This window comes from Pongo abelii, chromosome 7 (assembly GCF_028885655.2).
Source record: "Pongo abelii isolate AG06213 chromosome 7, NHGRI_mPonAbe1-v2.0_pri, whole genome shotgun sequence".
Classification (NCBI taxonomy): Eukaryota; Metazoa; Chordata; class Mammalia; order Primates; family Hominidae; genus Pongo; species Pongo abelii.
This window is the reverse complement of record NC_071992.2, coordinates 38,218,763-38,228,261: the sequence shown is the minus strand read 5'-3', so window position 1 is coordinate 38,228,261 and position 9,499 is coordinate 38,218,763. Positions and strand designations below refer to the sequence as shown.

At 37.2% G+C, this 9,499-nt stretch overlaps 1 non-coding gene across 1 annotated transcript; it reads left to right on the top strand.

The window, feature by feature from the left end:
• The first annotated feature begins 440 nt into the window (after positions 1–440).
• LOC112134733 (U6 spliceosomal RNA) lies at positions 441–547 on the top strand. Its single transcript, XR_002916096.2, has one exon. It is a non-coding gene; the product is annotated as a U6 spliceosomal RNA (small nuclear RNA).
• The last annotated feature ends 8,952 nt before the right edge of the window (positions 548–9,499 follow it).

Genomic DNA, 9,499 nt, shown 5'->3' with positions numbered 1-9,499 from the left:
ACTGCTACGGGTTAAAACAGGAATCCCCAAACTTTGCTATACACTGAGTCTCTTGAAGACATTTTAACCCTGATGCCAAGTCACATTCCATCTTAATTAAATCAGAATGTTTGGAGAAGACAACTGGACTTTAGTTTTTGTTTCGTTTTGTTTTGTTTTTTAATTGAGACAGAGTTTCACTCTTGTTGCCTAGGCTGGAGTGCAGTGGTGCAATCTTGATCTTGGCTCACTGCAACCTCCGCCTCCCGGGTTCAAGCGATTCTCCTGAATCAGCCTCCTGAGTAGCTGGGATTACAGGCACGTGCCACCATGCCCAGCTAATTTTGTATTTTTAGTAGAGACAGATTTCACCATATTGGCCAGGTTGGTCTTGAAGTCTCACGCCTGTAATCCCAGCACTTTGGGAGGCCGAGGCAGAGTATTGAGTATTTTTTAAAGATGTGCTCGCTTCGGCAGAACATAAACTAAAACTGGAACAATACAGAGAAGATTAGCATGACCACTGCTCAAGGATGACATGTAAATTCATGAAGCCTTCCAAAATTTTTTTAAAAATAAAAAAAAAAAAGATGCTCAAGTGATTCTGATGTGCAGTAAAGTTTAGGAGCCACTGGGTTCTAGAAAAAATAAAGGTCAAAAGATCATCCAAATGTCATTCAATGTTGAGGCAAACAGCACTCACATTTTGACAGGATGGATACAAGTACAGGTTCCCATTTTTTATTTTGAAATCTTTGGGGATGATATGTTTTAATATGGGGTTTTCTTTGTAACTACAGTCACAATGTCACCATTTTGGGAAAGTAGTGTAAAGGTTAAATTTAGTTACTTGCAGCCTCGAAAATAATCTTTCAACAACCAATTTTTAATTCTGTAACAACTGATTTTTCTCCTCCAAATTAAACGATTGTTGTGAAAGCATCACATTTTTTAGAAATTTCCCCAATTAGTGTTTTAGCTACTTACAAGCAAAGGATACTATTTTGTAATATATTCAGATTCTTTTCATATTTTAGACATTACATAGACCAGAAAAGACCAAATTGTGGAAATGGAGCACTCTGTAACCATCAAGCACTAATATTTCTGGAGGAAATAATTCACACTAAGTGAGATAATTGAAACTGTAGATCATCTCACCTCAACTGATGTCAGATTTTGACACCAAATATATTTTTTTCATACATTTGTAAAACCACTGTTGCTCACAGAGCTTTTGGGATTTTGTAATTGTGGATGAAGGCATGTGGACCTATAAACTGAGTCAAACCATCATTAATTCAAATCAGAAGGTAAAGCAAGACTTCATTCACAGCAGCAGCCCCTGCAAGGCTGACAGTGATGAGGGAGTGATTCCCACCACCTTCTCATCACAGTGTCAATCACTTATCTCTAGGAACAATTCTTTTAAAAAAAAATTTTTTTTAGTTCACACTCTTTTAATCCCTTAGTCCCCATAAAATAAACATTCTAAAGTGTAAGCAGTAGAAATAATGTAAACTCTACAGAAACAGAAATAAATTAGTTTCTTGACAGAAATAAATTAGTTTCTAGACTTGGTGGAGGTCTTTTTGCTGAATACTATACTCCATCGAGAACAGAATTCATCTGGAAGGAAGAAGAAATCTTTGGCCTATTTCTCCATGTCTTCAACATTGCATAACAGACATTTTTCAAATTCAATTTCTTCTCCAACTGAACCAAAAAGGCAAGGATTAGTCTGTTTTAGGAGCCTGGATCTGGTTCTGTGAGAGCCCTGTCCATTTGGAACAAGCCTTTAACTTGTTCTGTTTCAGTATCAAAATCTATGTCACAAAAGCAGCACCAAGTGGGCAGTCCTGGCGTGGTGCTCATCATTCCGACAAAAGGGTAAATGAACCCATTGCCATTCTTATACAAGAGCTAACAAGTTTTTTTAAAGGCTGAATTTAGTGTATGTGTGTGTGCGTTCATACACACATACATACATATATCATACACACACATGTACATGTGTGTATAATTAAAATGCCAACCCATTGGGACCTATGCCTTCAAAAAATCAACCAGCCACAATCCATAAGAATAATTAATCATCACGGTCTGTGCCTCTTGAGGCTGTCAGATAGAAAACTTACAGTCATGTGTAATAACCTGTTATTTAGTATCTATAAACCACAGTTGTGGTTCAACAGCTCATGGCTCTAGAAGCCAGTCTTATCACATCCAAAATAGAGCATGCTGAGTCAGTTATTGGAAACAGCCTATTGGCTTTCTGTCCTCTGGTGGAGTTGCTCACTGGTATTAATCAGATGAGGAGAAAACTCATGGATTTTTACTGGGGAAAGATAGGGATTGTCAGTTAGAACAGGACCAAACTAAAGACTGAAGCTTTTACTCTAGAGGCATCTAAAGAAAACATAGCTTCCTAGTATGGGGTGGAAGACCCAAGCTGATTATAGTTTTGGTGCTAGGCAGCCAGTGGATAGCACCTCATAAGCAGTGTCTACAGGGATCTGATAGGATAATTCTAAGAAAAGCACATGAAGTTAGAAGAGTCATCCCTGTGGACAAAGTTCCCAAGGCTTCCTTCAGGAACTCATTGAGAAATAATTAGGTTCATTCGATGACCTGAGTGTTTCCTCCACCCACTCACTCAGGGGCACCACAGTCAAGAATCAGGAGGAGAAGCAGGCCTCTCATTCTAGTATTGTCCCAAATAGCCAAGTGCAGATTTTATCACAGTGAGAGAACTAGCAAGGATAAGAACTACTGACTCCATTTGAAAACCATAGGTAGGTCTTCAGAGCTGCTCAAAATAATCCTTTACTTGTTGCTATTCACCTTTATTCATTATGAATAATAATGAATGTCTTTGTAAATTATACCGAAACATAATTTTTACCATAATAATGGTATGAATGTCATTATTATTCTGAAGTCTTCTATCCCACCTCTCTCTCAGGAAATAAGCCTAGTTGACTAAACAAAATAAGTCTATCATATTTGGTTTCCCTTAGCTTCCTTCCCCACACTTACAAATTGATTTGCATCCACACCCACTTTCCTGTTTCCTTCTTTCTTGTTCCTAGTCTAATTATCCCACTTTTGCTACCAGCAGCAGAATGCAGGGACCCTCTCTCCTGCATTTTCTATATTCCCCTCCCAAGTAGAGCTCTCTTTTACCTGTAAACATGCTAATACATTTACCATCTGAAAAACAACAGCAAAAAGTGAAATGACCTTAAGTTTATCATAGCTTCACTTTCCTAGCTTTTATAGCCTAGGTTTCTTGAAAGGGGTGAATGAGAGATGAGAAAATGAAGGTAGTTAACTTAGCTTCCCTTCCCACTAGTGTACTGAAATTGTTCTGGCCGGGGTCAATTATCCTAGCAGCAGAAATTCAATAGACACCTTTTAGTCACCTCCTTCTTCACCTTTCTGCAACACTTTTCCTTCTTCCTGAACTAGAATTGGCTTTTTGTGACACCACTCATTCTGGGTTTTCTTCATGTCTCTAAGCCCTTTATTCTGTTTTCTTTATAAGCACTTCATCTTCAACCTTCCAATTAAATTATCATGATCCCAGGGTTCTGTCAATGATTTCAATTACATCTTTAATATCACTCAAATCCATCCTCTTCTCTCGAGCACCATGGACATTAACTTAATTTAGAACTTCATTATTTCCATTTTGGATTCATCAACAGCTTCCTAACTGCTCCTCCCATCATTCTCCTGGTCTTGCTTCACTTTCCAGCCCTTTGATGGCAAATACCTGTCACATGATCTGCATGTCTCTGCTACTGTGTCCTTGAAAACCACACTTATTTTTAACAATAGGGAAAAATCTTATTTCTCTTGGAAGCTGAATCTTTCCTTGACTTACATTTCCATCGATTCCTCAATATGCCTCACATTTTCTAGATACTGCATGGTGAAGTCAAATGCATTCTTTTTGGAAGTGATACAATGGCAGCACACATATTTTTGGAAGTTCTTCCTGGGATAACAGTCATACCTGGATACAAAATTAAGGTTTTTTTTCTACATTAGCCTGAACATAACCTCAGAATCCTCCTCAACACAGTGCCAGTTTATGTAGTTTGAACACTAGTTGAAACTAATTGTCATTCTTGCTTTGAATATCCTCTACTCCACTGCACTGTGGTCCTTCTAAAACAAACAATACAATGTGACCTTGATGCTACAGCTGACAATGTTTCAATTGTTCTCTTTTGCCTACAGGATTCGGTCAACTTTATTCTGACCCAGAAGTTCCCCAGGACCTGGTCTTGACTATCTCAGCAGTCTTCCCTACAGCACTCTCAGACTTTCCCAGTCTAAGCTGTGGCTTTCACAAACTACTTACTATTACCAAAGACTGCATGTGCTCTTTTATTTCCATAGGATGTTTAAGGCTTCTATCTCTGAGAGTCAATGAGGTCAACAACAACAAAATGAGCATTTAAATTAGACAAAAGATCTTAGGAAGCACCTTAGCAGAAACCTATGCCATCATGCATCACTTACAAATGGGCTATGTTGTGAGAAATGTGTCATTAGGCAATTTTGTCGTTATGTGAACATCATCGCATGAGCTTACACAAAGCTAGATTTTGTAGCCTACTACACACCTATGCTATATGGTATAGCCTATTATTCCTGGGCCACAAACCTTTACAGCATGTTACTGTACTGAATACTGTAGGCAATAGTAACGCAATGGTAAGTATTTGTGTATGTAAATATATCTAAACATAGAAAAGGTGCAGTAAAAATACAGTATTATAATCTTATGAGACTACCCTTGTATGTGCGGTCACTCAGTCACAGACTGAAAGATTGTTATGCATTGCATAACCGTACTAAGGATTAAAGAAAGGAAGAAAGACAGATAAAGAGTGGGAAAGTAAAAGAAACTTGTCAGAAAAACTAATAGAGAAAAGTGTTACAGCAATCAATGGAAGAGAAAAATAAAAAGATGTATGTGAGTGAGTCTGTGTGTGTGTGTGTGTGTGTGTGTGTGTGTCTTGCATCAGCCTACACTGAAAGTGCTGAGGAAAGAGTAGTGATTAAGAGAGGAAATAGATATATGACCAAAAAGATGACCAATAATTTCAAATATTGCAGAATAGAGCAAAGTAAATGAGAACCAAGTAGAAGCTATTCAGTATGGTGTCTAGATTGATGTAACCTGAAGTAGGTGTTTCCGCTGAGAAGTTGGGGAAATCAGATTACAAAGTGTTAGGGACTGAGTAGGTAGTGAGGAAGTGACACAGAGTGGAGGAAACATGGTCTTCTTCCCCACTGGTCAGTGAGTTTCCTGGAGGCAGAGACTAGCGTCTAGTACAGCATTTGTGCAGAGATTTCCTTGATAAGTAAGATTTATGAAATATTCAGCTCTGTACAGCCTGAAAGCCAAGACCTGACCATTGTCATCAAAATGACAATATGAGGATCTTTGATTGACATTTATCAAAGCTTGCCATGGGAACCAGGTAGATCTCCTTTGCTCCAAAGGGTGGTCCATTTTTATATTGAAGCCATCGGACTTCAACATCAATGCCCTTTTGCTTGAAAGCAGTTTGATACATTTCAATAATCTAAGTAGAGACTGCATAACCTCTGTTGGAGAATTCTGTGAATGAAAGAGCATTTAAGATAGTTATCCTCTTCATTTTTATGATTTTCCTTTGTGATACTCTGTAGGCGGTGTAGCCCTTGTCTCATTTTTTACCATCATCCCTCTAAAAGCTGATCTATGTTGCTTCACAGTTTCAATTATACCATGTCTTAATTGTTTTTCCCTTTTTGTTTGTACTGTGCTAAACCTCGTTACTTTTCACTTGGATTGATTTAACAGCCTTTTTGAAGCTAACAATGTCTTTTTGAAGCTAACAATGTCTTGATTATTTTTTATTTTTAAATTCCTTTATAGATAATTTTCTTGCTAAAAATCAAATGAAAGACATTTTAAAAAATTTCTTTAAGTTGTTCCTTATTATCATCCAAAAATCTTAAACTGATTATCAACACTCCCTAATCTGTCATTCATTTTCAATTGTTTCTCTAGTTACTTCTGTATGTAGCCTACCCCCAACCAAATCCATCAGTCCCATTCTTACCAGAGTCTTTCTCTCTAACTTATTCACACAGTTCTCACTCCTTTTCCTCTCTTTAGGGTATATCTAAATGTTCTTTTTCTTCATTTTGTGGGCAAGGAAATGCACTCCATGGAGTCATTCTTAGTCTTCCTCATCTATAATTTGATTTCCTCATCTGTAAATGTTCACGGCCCTCTGTGCCTTTCTGGCGAGATGTATCATATTCCACTTTATATTATAGCTGTTTGCATGTATCTTATTTCTTCTCCTAGATCTTCATGTATTTAGCCTAGTGCCATCCACATAGCAATTACTCAATAAATATCAAATGAATGCATGAATGCATGGATGAATAGGTGAGAAGAAAGATACAAGAGATTAAAATGCAAGATTAAAAACCAATCTGTGGGGATTTACTAAGCAATTTGTTTAAAATATGTGGACTTCTAAATTGGCTAAGTTAGGCAAACAAAGGAACATGGTATGTCTTAAATTTCACAGTTAGTATCAGATCCATCTCAATAGCCAAGTCTCCTCCTCATTTGGACTGAATTGATGTAGCAAGCAACTGTACCCACTAACAAGGATAGAGGACTGGAACATTTGTTTGTGGTCAAGCTAATCTTCACTATACAAATTTATGTTTTAAATGCTGATTTGTATATGCAGACCAAAGAAATTAACAATCTTATGTTAGCAATGTTCCAATAAGCATTTTTAATGCAAATCTTTTAAAAGCACTGTCAACAATTAGCTGCATTTCTTCCTGAAAATGTTTATCCATAAAAGGCCTAAATTTTTCACCCACCTAGCCCTTAAAAAATATATTAGAAATGAGACTGGGAAGCCTAAACCTCCGTCCCTAATCAAATGAGAGAATGAAGCTGGATTGACATGAATGTATTGCCATTTTTGGAAAATAAAGCAAAATACTTCCCTTATGTAAAGAAGGTCAGAATAGCCATCAACTTGTAAAAGATGCAGCTCATTAAATTGGGGGCAGGTTTGAAGATAGAGGAGTCAAGAAATCTGGAGAGAAAAAAAGGACTCTTCTACAGGTGAGCAGGGAGCAAGTTTGCTGTTGTCCCAAAAAGAAGTTTGGAAGTTGAAGATTTGGGGGTAAGATGGTTTAAAGTCATTTAGGAGAAATAGAAACATAATTTTAAAGAGATCTATGGAAGGCTGAATGTCATGAAAATCTAGGGAATAATTTTGTAAATCCTGCTGTTGTTACCAGAAAAGGATCCTGATCCAGAATTCAAGAAAGGGTTCTTGGATCTTGTGTAAGAAAGAGTTCAGGGCGAGTCCTCAGAATAGTGTGAAAACAAGTTTATTAAGAAATTATAGGAATAAAAGAATGACTACTCCATAGACAGAGCAGCGGCATGTGCTACTTGACTGAGTGTACTTAAGGTTATTTTTAGTTATATGCTAAACAAGGGGTGGATTATTCATGAGATTTTCAGAAAAGAGGTAGGGAGTTCCTGGACCTGAGGATTCCTTCTCTTTTTAGACCATATAAGGTAACTTCTGGATGTTGCCATGGCATTTGTAAACTGTCATGACATGGGTAGGAGTATCTTTTAACATATTAACACATTATAATTAGCATATAATGAGCAGTGAAGATGACCAGAGGTCACTTTCTGTCATCTTGGTTTTGGCGGGTTTTCGTTGGCTTCTTTACGGCATCCTGTCTTATCAGCGGGGTCTTTGTGACCTGATACCAGTCTTGCTGACCTCCTGTCTCATCCTGTGACTAAGAGTGCCTAACCTCCTTGAAATGCAGTCAAGCAGGTCTCAGCCTCGTTTTACTCACCCCCTACTCAAGATGGAGTTGCTCTGGTTCAAACACTTCTGACACTCTGGCCCCTTTCTCAATTGTATATATCACCGCATGCTTGTCATACTAGCTTATTGCATTTTTTGAGGGAGTAATAGGAATGGGATCATTATCAATGAGTTTACTCTCAAGATAATTATGCTACTAAAGAACAATTGAGCACAAAACACCATTAATTGTAGGATGAATTAATTCACATATCCCAATAGATAGATGGATAAATAGATGATCAATAGATAGATAGATAGATAGATAGATAGATAATTTATCAGAGATTTTCTCTCTAAGGCAAATGATGTGGGTTGCAGTTAAAAGTAAACAATTTAGAGGTTGGGAGCTGGACTAGCAGTAAGAAAATGTACCTGAAATTTGAAATTTCCCAAGCACGTGACCCTGCTGGTCTATAAAACTACTTCAAATGAGCAAAAAAAGGACATTGATTGAGGCAAAGAAATCCACTGTGAAATGCTCATGTCTCCTTGGTGTGCAACACATTTCAAAGTAACTAATGCTTCCAAATTACTTTATCCTGTGTACGTATCCACTTCCTGTCTCTGCCTGCGACATACGTGTTTATAATGACATATTGATTTCAAGTCCAGCTTAAAATGGAATGGAAGCTGCCCCTCTACTGGAGAGGGAGCCATTTCTCCTGACTCAGTTAACACTGTGTACATTCTTAATGCATGATCTGTCTACCGGGTGATTGGTCTTTGGACTATGCGGAGAAATAAGGTTGAGAAAAAGAGAATAGAGTAGGGAAAAAAAAAAAAAAGGAGATGGGCCCTTTCTCATTTCAGAGGTGAATTGAGTTCCATGCCTGGGTTAGTAGTTGTCTATCAAATTCTGTCCAAATTCTTTCCAAAGTCAAACACTTTAAATCTAGCAACATTGACAACTCAGGATACACATTTTAAACTGTAAGGTTCAGCTCAGCATTCTATTTCAACATTGACAGCCACTGCCAGAATTATTACCCTGCCTCAATTCATCCAGTGACTCATGAATAAGATACCAACCAAGTGAACAGAAGACCTCAGAGAGTTTCCATTCTAATTCCAGAAAACTTCATCAATTCTGAACAATAAATACTCAGGAAAGTACACAGTAAAATACAGCAGCATCAAACAACATGAAATTACATAGAAAATATTAGATATGTAGAGGCCAAGATAAAACGCAAACAAAAAGTGAGCCAAAATTATGGATGTTTAAAAAGCAAATACAGTTTTATTACTTTCAGCTGCATATAGTAACTTTGAAATAGAGTGTTTTTAGCTAGACAGACAACTGGCTCTGCTCTAATGAACAGATAAAATAAATTTGTTCCAATAACCTTCAATTTTCATAGAAATACAATGACATGTTTTAAAAAATGCTTTTTGATCTTCAGTAAAATAACATGCTAACATTCATCGGGTTATTACTAAATGCTGAAATGCTGAGACCTGTGTAAGATAATTTGCCCATGTTGTCTCACTTAATTTAAATTCTAAAAGGTATTTAATATCTCCTTACAGATGAGAAAAGTAAAGTTTGGGAAGGATAAGTAAAATGTCCAAGTGTATAT